The 20,582-nt window shown below is 35.4% G+C and overlaps 1 pseudogene; it reads left to right on the forward strand.

Moving 5' to 3' along the window:
- The first annotated feature begins 965 nt into the window (after positions 1–965).
- On the forward strand, positions 966–19,799 carry LOC109046887 (annotated as a pseudogene).
- The last annotated feature ends 783 nt before the right edge of the window (positions 19,800–20,582 follow it).

Raw genomic sequence — 20,582 nt, forward strand, 5'->3', positions numbered from 1 at the left:
AAAGTACATATTATTACATAATACATTACAAAATAATATATTGCAATAATACAGTCTAAAAATGCAACAACAAAAAAGAAACAAAAAATAGTACAGGATTGTATAAAAAAACATGATACATTATTCAAAGCATATATCATTACCTTCTAGATTATATAATTATATACATTAATAATGATAATCAAGTAAAAAGTCCAAGTCATCTAGATGCAACTGGGGTATTTACACAACCTTTTCTTGAACTTTGCTGTTTTATAATATGCTATAAACTGCTTCTAATTATATAAATTATATAACATACAAGAAATCATGATCAATAATTTATTTTAATGCAACTAAATATTTTACATATAGCCTATTATATATCATAAACAATTATTTTAAATTATAATAAATTATATAATGATATTATTATCAATATAAATAATATTTTAAATTTATATATATATATATATAATATATAATTATATATTTATATATATATATAAATATATATATATATATATATATATTGACAAAATAGTATATTATCTATACCAATACAGGCTTAAGTAACATGTAAAATCTAGCTGAATATTTTTGCCATTAATACAACCTTTCCATAAACATTGCTGTTTTATAACATGTAGCCTATCATGAAATGTATGCTTATTATATAATAAGTTATATAATACTGTATGTGTATCCTATCATGCTTATAAAACATGTCACATTATATATACTATTTTATATTTATGCAGTGATTTAATATAGTACTTAACACACCAAAATGTATGGATACTATAAAGATACATTTCAAGAAAGACTAGAAAAAAAAGATGAAAGTAAGGAAGCAAGGCTGTTCAAGATTGTTCAAGGCAGTCTTGTCTCGAACTTCCTTTTGTAAGTCATCTGTCTGGATTATTCAAGGCATTTACACAACACGCCACCTCAGTGTATTTACTTTTATGCAACCCCGAGTTATTATGAAAGACTGTGAGATTCAGCGCCCCGGCCCGAGTGAAGAGCGGAACCTTCAGACTGAGTGCGTGCGCCTCGGGGGGCGTTTAGTCGGTGCTCCTGCACAATTGATAGATAAAATACAAGAATCAGTGAGGTCTAGCTTAAATATTTAATAGTAATAATTTTAACGAATCGCAACACAGCCGGGAGATCCTAACAAGGGTGTAAAAAGGTAAGACGCTGGTTTACCGCCACACACGCCTGTTTAAGCGGCGATAATGTGTTTTGTATTATGGAGTATATGAGCACAGTTAGCGCGGAAGCTAACGTCAACAAAAGAGAGCATCGCCGCCCATGCTAACGCTCTAACAGCTAGCGCGCCCGATAGGCTTCAAATAATGATGTGGTTTATACACCACGCATTTAAAATCGTACTAAACACCTGGATATGCGTATCTAAAGAGATCTGGCGGTCGTGTCGTGAAAGTTAGGTGAGTTTTCCGTCTGGTTTTTCATCTGTTAGCAGCGCCGCTGGTCACCAAGTACAGTTATGTAAAGGTGCCTCATTCAGTTCAGTCCACAGAAGCGCTTTACAACACTTTTATATGATGTGTGACGCCGAAATAGTACAATATACTTATACTTACAATATACGTATATGGTGTGGTGACGTGGGTTTGTGGTTTTGTAGGACGAGCGCAGGTGCGCGAATAATCTACCTGAGCTTCACACACATCTGTCTTATAATAGAAAAGATGCTCTTTAATGGCTGTTTTTGTTCTTGTTATCTATGTAAATCTCGATGTCAGCCAGTTTATAATGCTTTAATGTTTAATATGTGGTACTGTGTGTGTGTGTATGTGCTGTGTGTATATATATATATATATATATATATATATATATATATTATATATATATATATATATAACATCTAACATACCTTGACTGAAAGTCATTGATTTCTACTGTTTTTGTTGGAGTAGCTGCAAAAACCTTAAAGTAATGGCTCACCCAAAAATGACAGATCTGTCATCATTTACTGTCCCTTTATGTCATTTCCAAACCGTATTACTGTCTTCTGTCAAATATTTATATTTTTGTCATACATAATATTTTTTCTTGTACATATTTTGTATTTGTATGTGTATGCATGTGTGTGTGTGTGTATATATATATGTATGTATGTATGTATGTATATATATTTATTTATATATATATATATATATCTATATATATTATTACAGAATATATATACACACACACATATATATATATATATATATATATATATATATATATATATATATATATATATTATATATATATATATATATATAGAGAGAGAGAGGAGCGAGAGAGAGAGAGAGAGAGAGATAGATAGATATAAAATTATATGTAACTATATGTACAATTTTATATATATATATATATATATATATTAAAGTGTGTATATATATATATATATATATATTTTTATATATATTTTTAGTATATATATATATATATATATATATATAAAACTAAATTGTGTTGTTTATATATATATATATATATATATATATATATATATATATAAACATAATTAAGTTCAAACACAACAAATAAATTAAGTTTTATTATGAATATGTATATATTATAACACTATACAGAAAATACATCATAAAAATAGTCTGCTATGACTTAAGTGTGTATGTATAAAATGTGTAAAAATTGTAATTTTTACACACACACACACACACACACATATATATATAATTGCTTAATAGTGTTATATATGTCATGAATCAAACGTGTATATAGAAATCACATTATAACTATAGTCTGAATGACTTGGAGGTTGAGTCCCTTGTAGTGTGTGTGTGTATATATATATATATATATATATATATATATACACACACATACATACACACACCCACTTTTTTTTTTACGACTTATGTTTTTTTTTTGTTTTTTTTTTTTTTTTTTTTTTTTTTTGGTGCCTGACTACATCCGGCCTCATTCACTTTCATCGTACAGACAAAACCATCCGGGACAACGACATAATTCCGTTCTTTTGTGTTTCACGGAGACTGAAAAATGATCCGGTTTATTTAGACAGCCTGAGATCTTGCTTAAAGTTTCCGTCTGTCCAAAATCACTAAGCGTCCGCGGGCGCTGGATGAGGCAGGTGCGGGGTGGAGCGCACGAGTGTGTGTTTTGGAACAGGCTGTGCTGTACTGTGTGAATGTGTCAGTGTGTCACGGCAGCGTGGCCTACATTAACACCGCTCACTGCTTTCTCTTATATAACCCGCGCTTATGTAAGAAGCCTGAATCTCTCGTTCCCTCTCCTCCCTCTTCGGTTTTCTTCTTCTTCTAGTTCTTTCTGTTTCTTCTCTTTACACTTTTTTTGATTGGAGTTCTTTAGTGGCTCTTTGTTCTCCTTCTCTCTTCTTCTAAAACTGCGGTGTTTGTTGTATTGTTGCTCTGATGTTTGTTTACAGCTGAGAATCCTGACTTGATTTGAGTTGAGAATCGCTTGATTCTGTGTTAATTTTATGGTGTTTAATTTTGTATTTAATTTTTTGTGTTTTTTTTTTTGTTTATTATTTTGAATTTTTTTTTTTGTCTCTTTTTTTTTTTTAAATGACCAGTATGTTTTTTTGGCTAATATAGTTATAAATTCACAGGTTTAGGGCCGGTTCGGTGTTGCCACTGGAGTATTTGCATACATTGATTTTGTATATGTATATTATCAATATCTTTTGTGATCTATTATACATTATTGTTGCAATTAATTTTTTCGATTTGGTAATATATTTTGTAGCTTTCTAACACCAGGTTTTCAGATTGTCAAATTCAAATGTTCATAAATTAACTCAGTCTTGAAAGCAACATGTCGTCATTTTCTAGCAAAAGAATGTTTATGAATTTTTGGAATCACTTTATAGCTGTAAAGCTTGTTGCATGTTCTCTTTTTCTGTAAAGAGAATAGTAGGCCTAATAAATAATAATTGTTGTGAACAAAATAATGGTAAAGAAAACAGAGTAGTTAATGAAACATAAATATATAAAGCAAATATTAGACTTTGCAAAAAAAAAATTAATTTAACATTTTAACTTAATGCAACATTTTACTGTAGTACATTTAAATATACAATATTTTCTACAAATTAATTCAGAAAATAATTAAAATTGTAAGTTACTGTTTTTTATTAATTGGCATTTAATATTTTTTGAAAAATATACACAACAGAAAGGTAACAGTTCTGTTATCAGATGGTGACGATATCAAAATGTTTAAAAAATATTTTTTGAAAGAAGTCTCCTATGTTTGCAGAGGCTCTGTTTATTTAATCAAAAATACAGTAAACACATTAAATGAAATAGAAAAATTGTTTTTAATTTTAATGTATTTAAAAATATATTTATTGATGTGCTGCGAAGCTGAATTTTCAGCATCATTACTCCAGTCTTCAGTGTCACACAATCCTTCATAAATCATTCTAATATGATGATTTGCTGCTCAAGAAACGTTTCTTACTATTATCAATGTTGTTTTTTGCTTCATATTTCTGTGGAAATTGTGCTGTACTTTTTTTCAGCATTCTTAGATGTATAGAAAGTTCAAAATAGCTGCATTTATTTGAAATAGAAATCTGTTGTAATGTTATAAATGCCTTTACTGTCACCTTTGATCGACTTAATCCATCCTTGCTGAATAAAAATATAATTTTTTGTCCACATGAAGATGTGTAAGTAATGCTCTTGGAGACCCAGGGGACACCATGTCAGAAGAGGCGATCTCAGGGAGTGACCTGGAGCCCAGCCTTAACAGCGAGGAGGAAGAGGAGATGGAGGAGGAAGAGGATGGTGGGAGAGATGGGTGTGGTTGGTGAGGAATGGGATGTGGGGGTATTTTTTTTTTTTTTTTTGTTAGTTTTTTTTTTCCATTATTTTTCTCATCTAAACACCTGTCTGAGTTTGAAGTTGTATGTGGAAAACGTGGATGGAAGTGTGGAATCCAGTCATAAAAACGGAACTTACTGTAAAAAACGGAATGTCACGGAATTTGTCACGGAATGTACGTACTACTACTTTGATTAAAATTATTAAAACATAATTTTTTAAGGAATAATAACACTATTTTTGCCATGTTTTAATTTTATTAGTAAATCCCCTTTGTTTGCCAAAAAAAGAAAGTTTGTCGAATTTTCATTAAAACGCCAGTCCGTAACTTTTTTTGTTTATAAATGATCGAAAATCAATTTTTGAGCAAGCACATAACCAATCAGTGTTTAAAACTATCTGCTTACCTTCGCCCGGTTCACACCGGTAAGCTTGTAATAACGTGTTCTAATTTGAGAGGTACTGGTAGGTTTCCGCAGGAAATACAAGCTTGCCGTTCGTCTTTGCATCATTACGTCACGTCTGTATACATAAAAAAGGAGTCCTGGCTAGTATATATTACATGTGTGGATGCTGCAGGTGGCAGATCACTTATTATTGTATTCCAGAAAGGTCCAAAGGATTTATTTATATGAAATTCGAATGGTGTGACAATTAGAGATTAGACTGTACAGAAATTGAAATCTACAGATAAAGCTAATACATAAAGTCATGCAATGCTGGTGTTCTTAACATTAACAATTTGAGAACAAAATAAAACAAATAATTTGCACGGTTTGACATGATCATAACTAATATTGGTTGCGCGATTTATTGTAATGTTTTTTTTTTTTGTTATTCTCTCAGTTCGGAACAAAAGTGGCAGACATTTTACTTGTTCAGATGAAAAATTATTCCGGTGAAAATTATTATTTGGTTCATACTTCCAAGATGTAGTATCTGTAATTGAGAAGTACAGTGAAAATCCACACTGGTGCCACACCTTCATCTCAAAACATTCGATTCATCAGTGCTGAGGAGCCGCTCTGATGCACAACACAGAATTTCTGAGAAAAAAAAAACAATTCATAAGGCTATTGTTAGAATAAATAGTTTTTATGCATTCAAATAATTGGACATGCTATAAAACAGACTTTGGTAACAATAAAGCATAATGTGAGAAAAAAATAAAACATTTCATAGGGCCCTAAACATGTAATTTTGTTAAACTTTTAATAAATTGATGTTAAATTGTATAAGTTTCATGACTCATTAAAAAGGAGTCCAGAAAAATTAAAATGGAAAAAAACGGAATTTGGAAAAAAATAAAACTGATTTTATAGGGCCCTAATTAAGGCATGTTTATATGCTTCTGTCTGGCATCGCCACTAATGTGTGCACTCAGTTTTCAATCTGTGAATCAGTTGTTGAGTGCTTGGTATTTCCTCTCAACAGACCAGCTTGAGAGCCTGGAGGCCGAGGATCAAAGAGATCTGACCAGCCCGGCACCTACCTCACCGATGTCTAGAGACTCCAGCCCTGAGCCCTCCTCCCGACCCGCCTCCCAGCCCTCGTCCACCTCACGGACGTCATCACGGCCCGGCTCTCAACCCCCATCCAGCCCGGACAGCCGCAGCAACACGTCTGCCAACAGCAACTCCAAGAAGAAGAAGTCCAAAACCTCTAAACCTGCTCACTTGAGGAGGAACATCCGGTATTCAGCTTGATTTAATGATTATGCATTAGTTCCTGCCCACTTTTTTTTTTATCTTTTTTTGATGAGGAAATTTTTTTTTTTTTTTTTTTTTTTGTCTGAATTTTTCAAAAAGTTTTCGTTAAAGCATTAATGAGCCATGCTGCAAAGTGTGGCTTATAATCACAATCTTCCAGTCTTTGTTTTGAAGCATCAAAGCAATAAAAAATAAAAGTACAAGACAGTGTAAAGTGTACGGCTTTAATGAGGGAAAGAACTACAATCCCATGAAGCATCGTGAATCATGTAATTGAATTAAAAACTTGTGAAATATACAACTATATGTAGAAACAATATTTTTTAGTTCGGACACTACAAACAAAAGCATTGTTTTGTTTTCAGTTTTTGTGTTATTTGGCTTTTCATAACATGTTGTTTGCAGTTTATCTATTTGAGTCTGTTGATTTAAGTTACAATACATAATTTAAAGGCCGTTTTATCTAAAAAAATGTTTTTAATTTTCCTCCACTTCAGTAGCACTTACATACACCAAAACTTAAACCTTTATCCCCATCTATATTCTGAAGGAATTTACTGAGGGGTTTGCTCGTATATCATTCACTTGGGTTTTATACAACATTTTACTCCTAAAAACATGGTTAAAATGTGTATTTTCTAGCTGTTGACAGTGTTTTGTCATTTATGTGATAAATAGAGATATCCAAAATCCCTTCAGTAAAAACCTTTGACTCTAATATGTCAGTAAAATCTATTTTGAACCTAGCTTTGTCCAACGTTCTGGAAGAATTATGCAAATGAGTGCATATTTAATTAGATATAGCTTAATTTGTGTATTTAAACAACATTTCAGAAAAGCTGTAATACAAAAAACGCTTGCGATTCTCACAAGGTTGTCACAGTATAACATCACAAGTCTCTGGTGGAACTTTCTGTATTTCATAATGGGTAATGTAGTTTTTCACCACATATTCAGCTGTTAAACACAGCTGTTATTAGTCGAAATAATGCAAATAGATGGCTTTAAAAGCATTAATAACCTCATAGCTCACAACAGGTCTGTCTATAAAGGCTTATAAGTTATTGTTAAAAATGAAGTTCCCTATGGAGAAGTAAGAAGTTTTACTTCCGACTCTATTTAATCCTGTCTTTTTAATGCTAACCAGACACCATAAGCATCTCACAAATGGAAGTATTGTCTCTCGGTTTCTATTTTGGTCATAATCTGGGTAGATTCAATCACTGAAATCTCATTGGGCCAAAAAAACGCTCTGTGTGAATTATGGCTGTCAAAATGGCTGAAAAACTAAATTAGAATTTTCTGTTTAAATATGATCAAATTTCAAATTCTATTCGAATTCAAAATGCATAATTTCAGATAGGATAAAGAAAAGCTTTTGGCTTTTCTCCTGTGGCCACAAGAAGACGCATTGAGCATAAGATAACATGACTAGCCATGAAAAAAAGTGCATAATGTTTATAAACCAATTATAATTAATTAAGTTGCTTAAACAACTGTTTAAATCAAAACAGCATCATGTATGTATGTATGTATGTATAGTTTAATACAAAGGGCCGAAAAGCCAGATGAACAGAGTACAATCACAAAGATATCACAAAGATATTTTTCATTTAAAAACACGAGTTGCAGGATATGCTTTATCAAAATTGAACTTGCATTAATTTTACATGGCTTTCCAAACATGCGGTTCTCTTGTGCGAGACGTGAGTGCAACGGTGATAGATGTCCCTCTAGAAAATGCACGAAATATGCTTTCTGTGTGAACGGCTTGGTTTCAGTTTTGAAGTTTTGATCTTCTCCGGATTGATGTTCTCTTTTCCCGCAATATTTGTGATTAACAAAGCAGCGCCACATCTAGTGGCTTTAACTGGATAGGCTAGCAAAAACATTAACTGCAATGACACTTACATCGTCATCACATCTTGTGCGCCACTGATAAGGCAGCCTCCTTAACGCACACCTAAAATCATTTTTGCATTCAAATGTGGATTTTATTTTAAATTCGACGAATATTCGAAATTCGAATATTTCTTTTGACAGCCCTAGTGTGAATGTTGAGCATGTATGTTACATCATATGTTACAATCATTTGTCTTCTTGCTAATTGCATCTCTCCCTTCCGGCTCGCAGGAAGCTTCTTAAGGAGCACCAGCTGGAAGCGGGAACCAAAGCTGCCCAGCAGGAGGAGCTCGAGCGACGGCGGCGTCTCGAACAGCAGAGGAAAGACTTCCCCCTTCACGCAGGTGAGGCTGGCTTTTGCCGCCCGCTCTTCCTCTGCAGAATTGTTGGTATTGTAGTTAGTTAATTTGTTGCGTTGTGTCACCGTTGTCAGATCTATCTACTGCAGCGCCAGGTCCCAAACAGGAAGTGATCTGTCTGGACAGCAGCGGAGACGAGGGTGAGGCTAAAGAAGCTCCGCCCCCCTCAGCTCCCTGCCCGCAGAGATGGTAAAGTCAAGTATTATTAGTAGTACAGTATAATTTATAATTTACATTATTGCATTATTACATTTTTCTTATTTACATGTTTTAATTATTATTTTTATACTATTTAACTTGTATATCTTATAAACTCAAAACATGTTTTGAATCAAGTCTTAAAAACAAGTCTTATCTTTTTCATTTTTATTATCATTAAACAATTATTTACATGTTATTATTTTTAGTAAACATTTATTTACGTTTATAGTAATTATTATGTAAAATATACTATGATAAATGTTTAATAATACCAATAACATTAAACATGTAATTAATATGATATTTATATACAATTATTTACATATTTTTAGTAAACATTTATTGTTTGCGGATATGTTATGTAATTATTATTTAATATGTATTATAATAAATGTTTAATATAATAACAATAATATATATTTTATATATATATATATATATAATATGATGCATATTTATCTATACTATATATATATATATTTATATATATATACTATTTATATATAATGATTTTCTTTATATGTCTGTATGTGTGTAAAATATAATGTGTATGCATAATGTGATGCAGTTGGTTGTTTAAAAATATAATTATTTTGTTAGAAGAGTTTATAAACAACATTTTTTATACAAATTATTTAAAAATTAATTACATTTATTTTGTGTGTTAAATGATAATTAATTTATATATTTATATATATATATATATAAATATGTTTCAATATTAGCAATAATATATATGTAAATTATCATGAATGTATTGTTATAATAAATTTAATTTTTTATATATATATTACATATATCATTATTATTAAAATTTCATCATTTCTTTGAGATTACTGATGTGTGTGTGTGTGTGTGTGTGTGCGCATGTATAGCTATATAGATTTTGTTTATAAAATATATTAAAATGTGTCTATAAATGTTATATATATATATATATATATGTATGTAATGTAGGCAAAATATATTTTCTTAAGAAGCAAATTGTGGTTGAGGTATCTTGATGTTCATTTGTGCTCCTCCAGATGTGATCGAATTGAGTTCAGGTGATGAAGAGAGCCCTGCGGATAAGCAGCGAGGAAGACAACAAACGAGGATCGCTCTGTCACTCCCGGTTACGGAGGAGGAGAGCAGCGGGTCTCATGTGAACGACAGCATCAATCAACCGGACGCCCAGGGAAGGGTGCTGGTCAATATCAACCATCCTGGAGACGAGGAGGACCTGTTCCTCGCGCCGCAGCTCGCCCGCGCTGTTAAACCACACCAGGTACCCAGTGTTCTGCTAGGAAATGAACAGCATTTTCACATTTCACTTGGACATGGAACCTATCTGTCGATGTCTCGTCCTTTCTCTGTCAGATTGGTGGTATTCGTTTCCTGTATGATAACCTGGTGGAGTCTCTAGAGCGCTATAAGAGCAGCAGTGGCTTCGGCTGTATTCTGGCTCACAGCATGGGCCTGGGCAAAACCCTACAGGTCATCTCCTTTATCGATGTCCTGCTGCGGCACACTGGAGCCAAAACTGTCCTCGCCATTGTACCTGTGAGTGTCTGAGAACCAAAGACCGCCTGATTGTGTATCTCTCTCTGTCAGAGAGGTCTGTGTCTCATGTGTCCTCTCTCCTCCAGGTGAATACACTACAGAACTGGTTGGCTGAGTTTAATCTCTGGCTGCCTGCTGCTGAGTCCCTTCCCCCCGACACGGATCCAGTTCAGGCTTTACCTCGAACCTTTAAGGTTCACATCCTCAATGATGAGCACAAGTATGAACGCTGCACTTCCTCTTATTTGCACTCCAAAGAGGGGGAATCTCACAAAAACAGACAAGAACATGTCATTTGCAAAAGCACATTTCTGCCCTCAGTTTTCATTGCAGTAATTCCAGTGCCATTAATTAAAGAATATAATATGAAAGTAATAATATAATATTTTTAAATATATATTACTGTAATAGGATGATTATTATAATTATTTTATTTACATATATAATTATAATAGATCATTATTATTTATTATTAAATTAATCAGTGCTAGTTAATAAAAAACCAACATATATTTTAATAAACTATTGTATAATTGTAATAATAAGGGGTATATATAAAAGTATTTCAAGTAATAATATATAATTTACAATATTATGACAAATTCAATATTTTTATTATTAAATGTTTGTTATTTATATGTTATGTAATTAAATGATTATAATAAATCTCTTATTAATGATAATAACAAAAAAATGTAAATAAAATCATTTTTGCTTATAGTTGTTGTATGTATTGTATGAAACATTTAATATATTTATTATAATAAGACTTATTTGTTAATTACAAAAAAAATGGATATGAAACACATTACAGTAATAAATTTGGAGAGAAAATGTGCTTAATTTTCATGAATTACAATTAAAACTTGGTCTCAAATAAAACTGTAGCCTAGATATTATTTTATGGCAAATATAATCCTTGTTTTTAAATTTTGAAGTTACTTTTTTATTTAGTTTTTGTGAGATTTACCAACAAAAGATGACAATAGAATCTCTCACTAGTATGTTTGGGATCCTTGATTAGAGTGGTAGTGTTCAGTGGTGCGAGCGGATCGTCGCAAGGGTCACATATACTGATAAAATGCATACCTTAAATGCACTGCAGGTGGCTTTTTTTGCATCTGCTGAAACGTAAATGTATTTCTTGCATCTGGACCAGAACCACGGTGGCCCGGGCCAAGGTGGTGGAGGACTGGACTCGTGGAGGTGGGGTGCTGCTAATGGGATACGAGATGTACCGCCTACTGTCTCTCAAAAAGAGCTTTGTGACCGGCCGCAAGAGGAAGTCCAAGAAACCCGCAGGAACTGTAAATATTTGACCTGGATGAGGAGGACCGTCAAGCAGGAGCTCATGAAAGGTCGTGGGTGGGGATTTGCGAGTGAAATGATGTTATGGCAATTTACTCTGGTTATGATCTATAATGAGTTTTCGTGGTGTCCTGTGGTCTTCAGGGATGTGAAAGAGCGCTGTCGCGACCGGTCCGGATGTCGTCATATGTGATGAGGGCCACCGTCATCAAAAACTGCCACGCCAAGCACAGTCGCAGGCCCTGAAGAAGAACATCGGTCGCTCGGCGGAGGGTGTTCTGACCGGATACCTCTGGCAAAATAACCTGATCGAGTACTGGTGCATGGTGGATTTCGTCCGGCCCGATTTCCTCGGTACGCGGCAGGAGTTCAGTAACATGTTCGAGCGGCCCATTCTGAACGGCCAGTGTATAGACAGCACTCCGCGGGGGGGCAGGACGTCCAAGCTCAGAGACTTACAGGAGTCACTTCCTGCACAGTCTGTGGTGGGCTCGTGCAAAGGTGAGTAATTATTATGAAATATTATTTATTAATTATTTTATTTTTGTTTGGTTAATTGTATTTTTGAAAATGGGATGTTTTAATTTCATGCCTTGTACTTATTATTTTTGTCATTTTTATTATTGAGTATTAATATTACATTTCTTATTAAATATTTATTATATTAACTTGTTTGTGTATTGTTAATTAAAACTAGTTAATTGTCTATTAATATACATACTTCTTGTAATTGTTCAGAGTCATAGTAATTAAATTAAAATAAAAAACATTATTCAGATTTCATGAGTCCTAACAGTTATGAATAAATATGTTTATTATTGTTTAACATTATAATTGAACATTCTTTTTCATGATTATTATTAAATAGTTCTGTAATTTTATCATCATTAAGTAGTAGTATTAGTATTGACGTCATTATGAAATATTTCTTATTAATTACATTAATTTTAAATGTATTATTTACTATTTTTATGATTACTTGTAATAATAGTAATGAATACTTATTTAATTAAACATTATATTAGGTGTTTAACATAGTCATTATTAAAATTTGTTCATATTGATCTATTATTATTATTATTATTAATATTATTATTATTAAATATTTATTATTGCTTACAAATGATGTATTTTACTATTATTTTTTTGTTGCTGTTTATATATGTATATAATGTTTATTATTATAATTATTGAATGTGTATGATTGTTTACATTATTGTGGATGTATTTTAGTTGTTGTTGTTGTTATAATTTGTAATATGGAATATTGAATTTTAATGAATATTTGTTAGAATTTATATATTTATTATTGTTTACATACCTTTATACTATAGAATTGATTTTATTGATTAATATTACATTTATTATTGTTGTGATTAGAATTTATTTTTGTTTACAAATTATTGTTTATTCAATATTTAAGTTTAGGTTTTGCTTGTTTTTTATTATTATTGAATATTATGGTTTATATTTATTATTTAATTATTACATGCTTATTATTATTTTTTCTATAAGCAAAGTACATTTTCTGAGAGAAGTAAATGTCTTGAAAATGAGTCTTACTTAGTGCACAATTTTTGCTTTTTCAAGTAAATGTATCTTTTAAGGACTGGTTTTGGTGCAGAATGAAAATGGCGTCCTCGTTTTTGTGCGTTTGGGATTGGACCGTTCATTTTGACACCAAAAAAATGAAGCTGAACTGTTTTTGTATCTGCCCCAGACGAGGTCATGATGTTCTTCGCCAATCAGCTGCCTGCGAAAGAGGAGCACGTGATCCTGGTACGACTGTCTCGTCTGCAGAGGGCGCTCTATTACGGAGTTATGAACCGCTTCAGGGAGGCGGGAAACTCCGGATGGCTTGGGACTCAAACCCTCTTAAAGCTTTCTTTTTTTGCTGCAAGGTACTTGCACCTCACAGACAGATGTGTTGCTATATAGTAGCTATGTAGTGCTTATAACTCATTTTTTGTGCGTCCCCCGTAGATCTGGATCATCCGGAGTGTTTTGTACGAAGCTCTGCAGAAGGGAAAATCTGGCCAAATGAGCAGGATCTTGACCTGGATGACCTCAGCTCCACCAGCGGGACGCGCGCTCTGCACCAGGGAATAAAGGGCAAGGTCGTCCGACCCCGGCCAACAGCAAGAGGACTGCTATGGGAACCCCTGAACCCCTTACTCAGGAGGGGCCAACCAAGTCATCACATATGAATGGTTGTAAAAACGTTTGTGGGGAACACAGTAAATGAATAGTTGTGACTATCAAAACACAAAGGCTGTGATTTAATTTAAATGAATGTATGTTGGATGCATGTTTCAGGAGAGAAAAGTGGGCACTGTGTTGTTTTACATGTGTGTGACTGACTTCAGTGGCTCGCAATACATTTTCTTCCCAAATTTGGTATGAACTTTGAATATTTTTTTTTTGGATGTTTGTGGTTGTTGTGTTTTTTTTGTTGTGTTTTTTGTGCATTTTTTGAACATTTTTGTGTTTTTTTTGTATTTTTTTTTAGGCAAAACGGACATCATGACCAACTACCCAGACGGGTGTTTCTGGAGACTCTGCCAAGATGGTTCTGCTTTTCCACTTAATTGTATTAGAGTGTAAAAAACGAGGAGATTAAAATACTTGTTTTTCAGGTGGGAAGGGTTTCGCTTTTCCGTGTGACAGTCTACAGATGTTTGCCTTTTTCTGTAATCTCTCCTTAAGCATCCTGAACTGTCAGCCATGCTGTTGCATTTACATCAATGCTTACACTGGTTATTTATCTGTGTGTTGATTCTTGCAGTCAGAGTTTATCAACGTCACGGGTTATGGAAGATTTCCTGAGTCGGAGGCCCATGCCGATCCAAACAGAAACTGGGATGCACAACTGGGTCCGGAACGTCAATTACTACAGTGAGTTTTTAAACGTTTTCTGATTGCCGAGGACCAGGGTTGGTAATACTAAAACTAAAACCATAAAAAAGATAAATAAATGTAAATAAACGTTTACTGAAATAATATGAAATATTAAAACTGCAGCTTATGTTATTTCAGCTAGTTGCTAAGGCAAAACATTTCTCAGTTTCATTTAGTTTAATTTAAAGCACACAAAAAAGAAAAACTCAAACTATACAAAAAAAAAAAAAGATTAAAAAAAATTTATTTATTTATTAACAAAATTTTCAGCTATATATTTTAAGACTTATTTACACTGTCGCGAAAGAAACGGTAAGTTGTGTTATTCTATTGTGTAATGATATATTATAGTGTGTTGAAATGTAATGTTTTTAAAAAATTTAGAAATAAAATATAATAATAATAATTCAAAAATATATTTATAAATATATTTAAAAATGATTAAATAAAGGCAGCTTTATTTTAAAAGCTTGTTTAATACTGTGTTAAGGGGAAAAAAGTGTTATAAACTGTCCTTATAATTTCTATTAAGAATATGAATAATAATAATAATAGTAATAAATTTGTAATATCATGTAATTTTAAGTATAATTTAAGCATTTTTAAAATTTATTGTGTGGTTTAAATTTTTATTATATCTAAATATCTGAAAAATCTTAATATAATAGTGATTCAAATATTTTAGCAATTTTCACTTTTCTCTCACTAACTTTTTCTACAGACCATTATTAAACGCATTTTAATTAATTTTCATTTCTGCGTTCTATAGATCATCTCTGCCTGAGGTTTCTGGTGGTTTAGGGTATATTTTTTTTGTTAAATTCACTGCATTTTTGTCTCTTGTGCAGGGTTGGATGGGGAGCACAATCGGCTTCAGAGAGAGAAAGACTCAGCAACCAGTTTAATGACCCGGCAAACAACCAACCTGGGTCTTCCTGCCTGTCACACCAGGTGAACTTGATTGCAAATATATGCCACAAATAGTGAGGAAATGATGAGGTTGGGCTGACAGGTGCTGTATTTGCAGGGCTGGTTGTTTGGGGGTGAATCTGAGCGGTGCGAATCGCAGTGGTGGTTTTCGACCGTCGTGGAATCCATGTCACGACGCTCAACTGTCTGTCGCGGTCTATCGCTATGGCCAGCGCAAGCCTTGCCACATCTATAGGCTGGTGTGTGACTTCACACTGGAGAAGAAGATCTACGACCGGCAGGTGTCCAAGCAGGGCATGTCTGGTAAGAGAGGAAGGTCTGGGATTGTTTTATGTCTTCATGCAAAAACAGATCTGACATTATGATTGCCTTGTTGAATAGATCGAGTCGTGGATGATTTGAACCCTGTCCTCACCTTCACCACCGGACAGGAAGTGGAGTCACTGGTTGCACTTTGTAGAGGAGGAGCCCCTTTGGTCCCAGCCAATCAGAGCTGGTCCCTAGGCCATTTACATAGAAAATTGTGATTAAACAAGCCTGCCTGTTATATCCACACCTCTTAACCAAGGTAATTACTCTGTTTTAAAATGTTACTATTCCAAATACAATTCTGGAATAGTGAATTCTATGCCACAAAAATTCTGAATCATACGGTTTGAAAGCTTAGCTCATGCATATTAATCAGGCTGTGTTGCTGTTGATTCGTAAACTTTTGCAGCCATTTATCTAAATCACAAAATTCAGCCCTAATCTGAATCCTACTATGGTTTAGGCTTAGTTTATGAATGGTAATTAGTTTGTTTACAAAGCTGTGCAACTTCATGTACGCTAATTTCTATCTGTAATCAATACCAGCTTCTGTTGTACAGATTCAGCCATTCAGGCAACATTTTGAATGCTACAGTGGTGCAGGCTTTGTGTATGAGTATCAAGTCACTTTTGACATTGCTTTGTAAACTTCATGGAGCTCTCTGATTTGCAACCATTTTTACAAATTCAAAAAATTCTGAATCCTTCTACAGTGTAGACTTGGCTTATGAATATTAATTAGGTTGTACCAACATAGCTCTGTAGCCTTCCTGGAGCGTTAAAGTCATGTAAGCTCATTTTGATCTTTTATTCCACACAAGGTACTGTTGGCGTAATCAACTATTCTGGTAAAAATTCTGTATCCTAATATTGCATGAGCTTAGATCCATGAATCTGAATTAGTTTTTTTTTCTTTTTCATGGAAGCGTCCAGTCATGTACTAACACCTGTCTATTTCTGGCAAAATTATGGAATCAAACTAGTGTGTGAGCTCATCTAATATTAACTGGCTCTTGAGCTTACGTTTCTTCGTTTACCTACTGGAACATCCAATCATGTAACATAATATATCTATCTGTATTAACATCAGCTATTTAGTGTCCAAATTAAGGTATTCTGGCAAAATGTTGATCCCCTACTATGGTGTGAGCTTATGAAATATTTTAATAGGTAATGATCACATTTCTTCATAACCTTACTGGAGCATCCCGTCACATAAGTGAATTTTTATCAGAATTTCATAAGCAAACATTTATGTAAATGGAATGTTTCAGACACAATCTAAATCAACGGGTGAAGTAGAATATGAATTATAAGGTGTAACCTTATTAGAGTGCTAATATTACCTTCTAGGTCATCAGTCGCCTATGCTAATATCTGTCTGTTTTCCATACCAGCAACCAGTTCCAGTCACGATGTCTCTTCTGGATGGACCGCAAGGATTTGAAAATGACCAAAGCGGGAAAAGAGAGCAGCCAAGATAAAGATAGCTATGAAGATTGAGAAGCGGGCATTCTGTTGCCATATCAGCGGCCCTCTTACGCACATTTACTACCCAGCTGTAGTGACCAGAGACTCACCAATATTCCCGCCTTCAGCCCAGAGGGAACTGGTGGGTCCAACCACAGAAAACCTCAAAGTAGTGCCTTTCAGTTTTTAAGAGTGTTTTTAAATGTGTTCGCATCATCTAAACCTTCCTCGTCAGGCGGCCCACTCCACATTTAGCAAAGAGAAACCAGTTGCAAGTGTGAGGCCAGTTCAGTTCCACACCCATTCCCATGGAGGCCCCGACAGGGTACCCATGAGTGTCCCCAGTTCAAGCGCGGGATTCCCAGTCAACTACATGCAAAACAGGACGGAGTTTACGTGCAGCGCATCCGTCACCCCCACTGGTACAGACGCTTCACTGTAATCCCTGCTATTTCTCTGCTATGTTTAAGGTCTCCCAGTTTGGTTTCTTCATGGTTTTTATATCCCTGCATTGCAAATATTGTGCCCCAGGTTCCAACAGACAGCACGGATGTCCAAGCACGGAATCGGTGCAGGAGAGAGAGTATTCACGTTATCAGAGGATCAAAAAGGTACTCAGTTCCAGAAGACAAGTGCAAGGGGGTTCCTTTTCACTGGGAGTTGGTAAGGTTTATTCACTTATATATCTTCCTGGCATGGTGTTGGTGTTTGCAGGCACATACATACAAGACCAATGATTGGAGGGATCCACTTCGCCCATCCGTTCCTGTGAAAGCCAAGACGCACACGAAAGGAGGAGCCACAGCTTCAAGAGGTGTCTAATTTACTTATTGTTAATTAGCAGTTCTTCGCAGTCTGGCATAAATCTTCAGGCAAATTTTGACTCAATTTTACTAGATTGTTCATTTTTCAGACGTCATTTCCTTTTGGCTGACATAAAGGAAAATGGTTTGAAAAAAACCAATGTCAGTGTACCATTATCTTGCAGTTGAGGATATGCTATGCAATAATATTTCTATTTTCCAAGAATGAAGTCTGGAAATTCTTACTTGAACGCGGCAGTATAATTTTTTGCACAGTTCATCAGTGCACGTTTTTTCCCAAAGAAAAAAGCTCTTGCTTTGAAGACTGTCTTTTTGGGCATCTGTTTCACATGATTCTAGAGGTCTGTCGTGGGCCGGAGTGTTTTAGTCCTGTTCTCTATAACAAGGATCCTGCCACACTCTGTGGCATAGCCTTCAGTAGTCACCAGGGGGTGTCCTCGACCTCTACTTTGATCAGACTACAGTTTTGATTGTTGATGGATTAACCTTTACCTGGGGTGTTGACTGTACAATCGTTTTTCGGTGACCATACCAGAGCTTTACCAAGTAGTCTACACCGACATAAAAAAATAACAAAAACCTTTTTCTTTCTCACAGAGGAAGTTGGGCCCTCCACTTGCATTCTGTCAGTTAATGGTCGGCATCTCCTCAGGAGACCGAAACGTTTATCCCTCCCGAGGCTCCGCCTCGCCCTTCCTTCGCCCCAAGACAGCCCCAGCTGCTACGAGAATTCCAGAGCAACAAGGACCCCGTTTCCTGTGGCGAGCGAATTACCATCGTCAGCAAACACTTCCGAACACTGGAGCAGCTAGAATCCATCCAGAAACCCTGACCCAACACGAGCAGCTCAGCAACGGACTCTTGCATCGTCTGTGGATGTTCAAAGTTTGAAACGGAAATTTATGGAAGTAGTCCGGATCATCCCAAACAGCCTAGCGCCCAACCCGGACCTCCACCTCAACCGGTACAACCGGGAGTTACCCCGGGGTCTTCCTTAAGCCCCGGTTTTGGGTTCCCACCCCATGGGGCTGAACCCTGCCTTGTGTGGGTGCCCGGGGTCACATGACTCCTCCCCCCTCTCTTGGAAGCAGGTCGCAGCACCTCCTACACAGCAAGCTGGTCAGAATCTGGGTGACCTTCATGCCATGTTTCCCACTGACCCACTCCGACTTGGCGTGTCCACACAGCACTCTTCCTCCGACCTGCTCGACCCAAACCCACATCCTACAGCCATGTTGGAATGCTGGCCTCTTCTTCATCCTCTGTGTCCTCTTCATACATCGTCCTCAAACACTTTCCTCTTCACTCCCGCCCTTCTTCATGAACACCAGCATGGCATGCTTCTGCTCTCCGGCTTCCAGTACCATTTCCCAGCCGCTGTTGCCGGGATTCCCTACTAACCATAGAGGGTGTCCTCTATGCCAACCCCTGTCCTCCCACCACTGCCTACCAGTCCTCTTTTCCCTCTTCCTCCGTCTTTTTTTCGGGGCAAAGCGAGGTTCAACCGCCGCCTGACACTCACCTCTTCACTACACAGAATATGGCGGGAGCAGCTCGGATGTACGATGTCATAGAGTTGATGGGCCATGATATGCGGTCTGCCTTGGATTCCGTTTGTTCCAAATGGAAGAATGCCGACTTGAATTGAGCTGAATTATTTAAATCCCAAATGCGAATCTGAATGATGGTAAGAAAGGCGATATATATTTTCATTTACCCCCTTAAGGGACCAGCACCACCAGGGATAACTTGACGAGCCCTCGTCGTATCTCTCCTCACAGAGGGTCAGGACACAGACCTGACGAATTCCCCCTCGAGAGATAATACTCATCCGAACTTAAATGTTGATTGTCTTTACAGACTGTTTGCATTCATAAATAATGACTTTAGAGATTACTTTCGGGCCATTTGCGAGAACTTGTAGGCATCACCTGTGGAATGATAACCAAGGGAAAACGGACATGACCTTTTTTTATTATCAAACGTGTAGTACTACTGAAAAATTACTGTTGTAGGACCGGTTGTCCTACATGAATATTCATATTTGTTTCAAATCTGAGACTGTGCCACGGTGTGGGAGTCGTAGTAACAGTCGGATCGAAAAGTAACAGATCCGTCTGCCTAGCGTAAACCCCGACGAGGACCTTTTTTGCTTTCCCTTTGGAGAAAAAAAAAAACTGGTCATGGAAAACCAATTAACCTCGAATGGGGATTTCATGTTAGGCCTTTAAAATGTGGTGGAGGGACTGTACTTTAAGTGTTTGCGTCGTGGCATTTAGCGTTCGACATTAAGCCTTC

The sequence above is a fragment of the Cyprinus carpio genome, chromosome A22 (genome assembly GCF_018340385.1).
Source record: "Cyprinus carpio isolate SPL01 chromosome A22, ASM1834038v1, whole genome shotgun sequence".
In the NCBI taxonomy this organism is placed as follows: domain Eukaryota; kingdom Metazoa; phylum Chordata; class Actinopteri; order Cypriniformes; family Cyprinidae; genus Cyprinus; species Cyprinus carpio.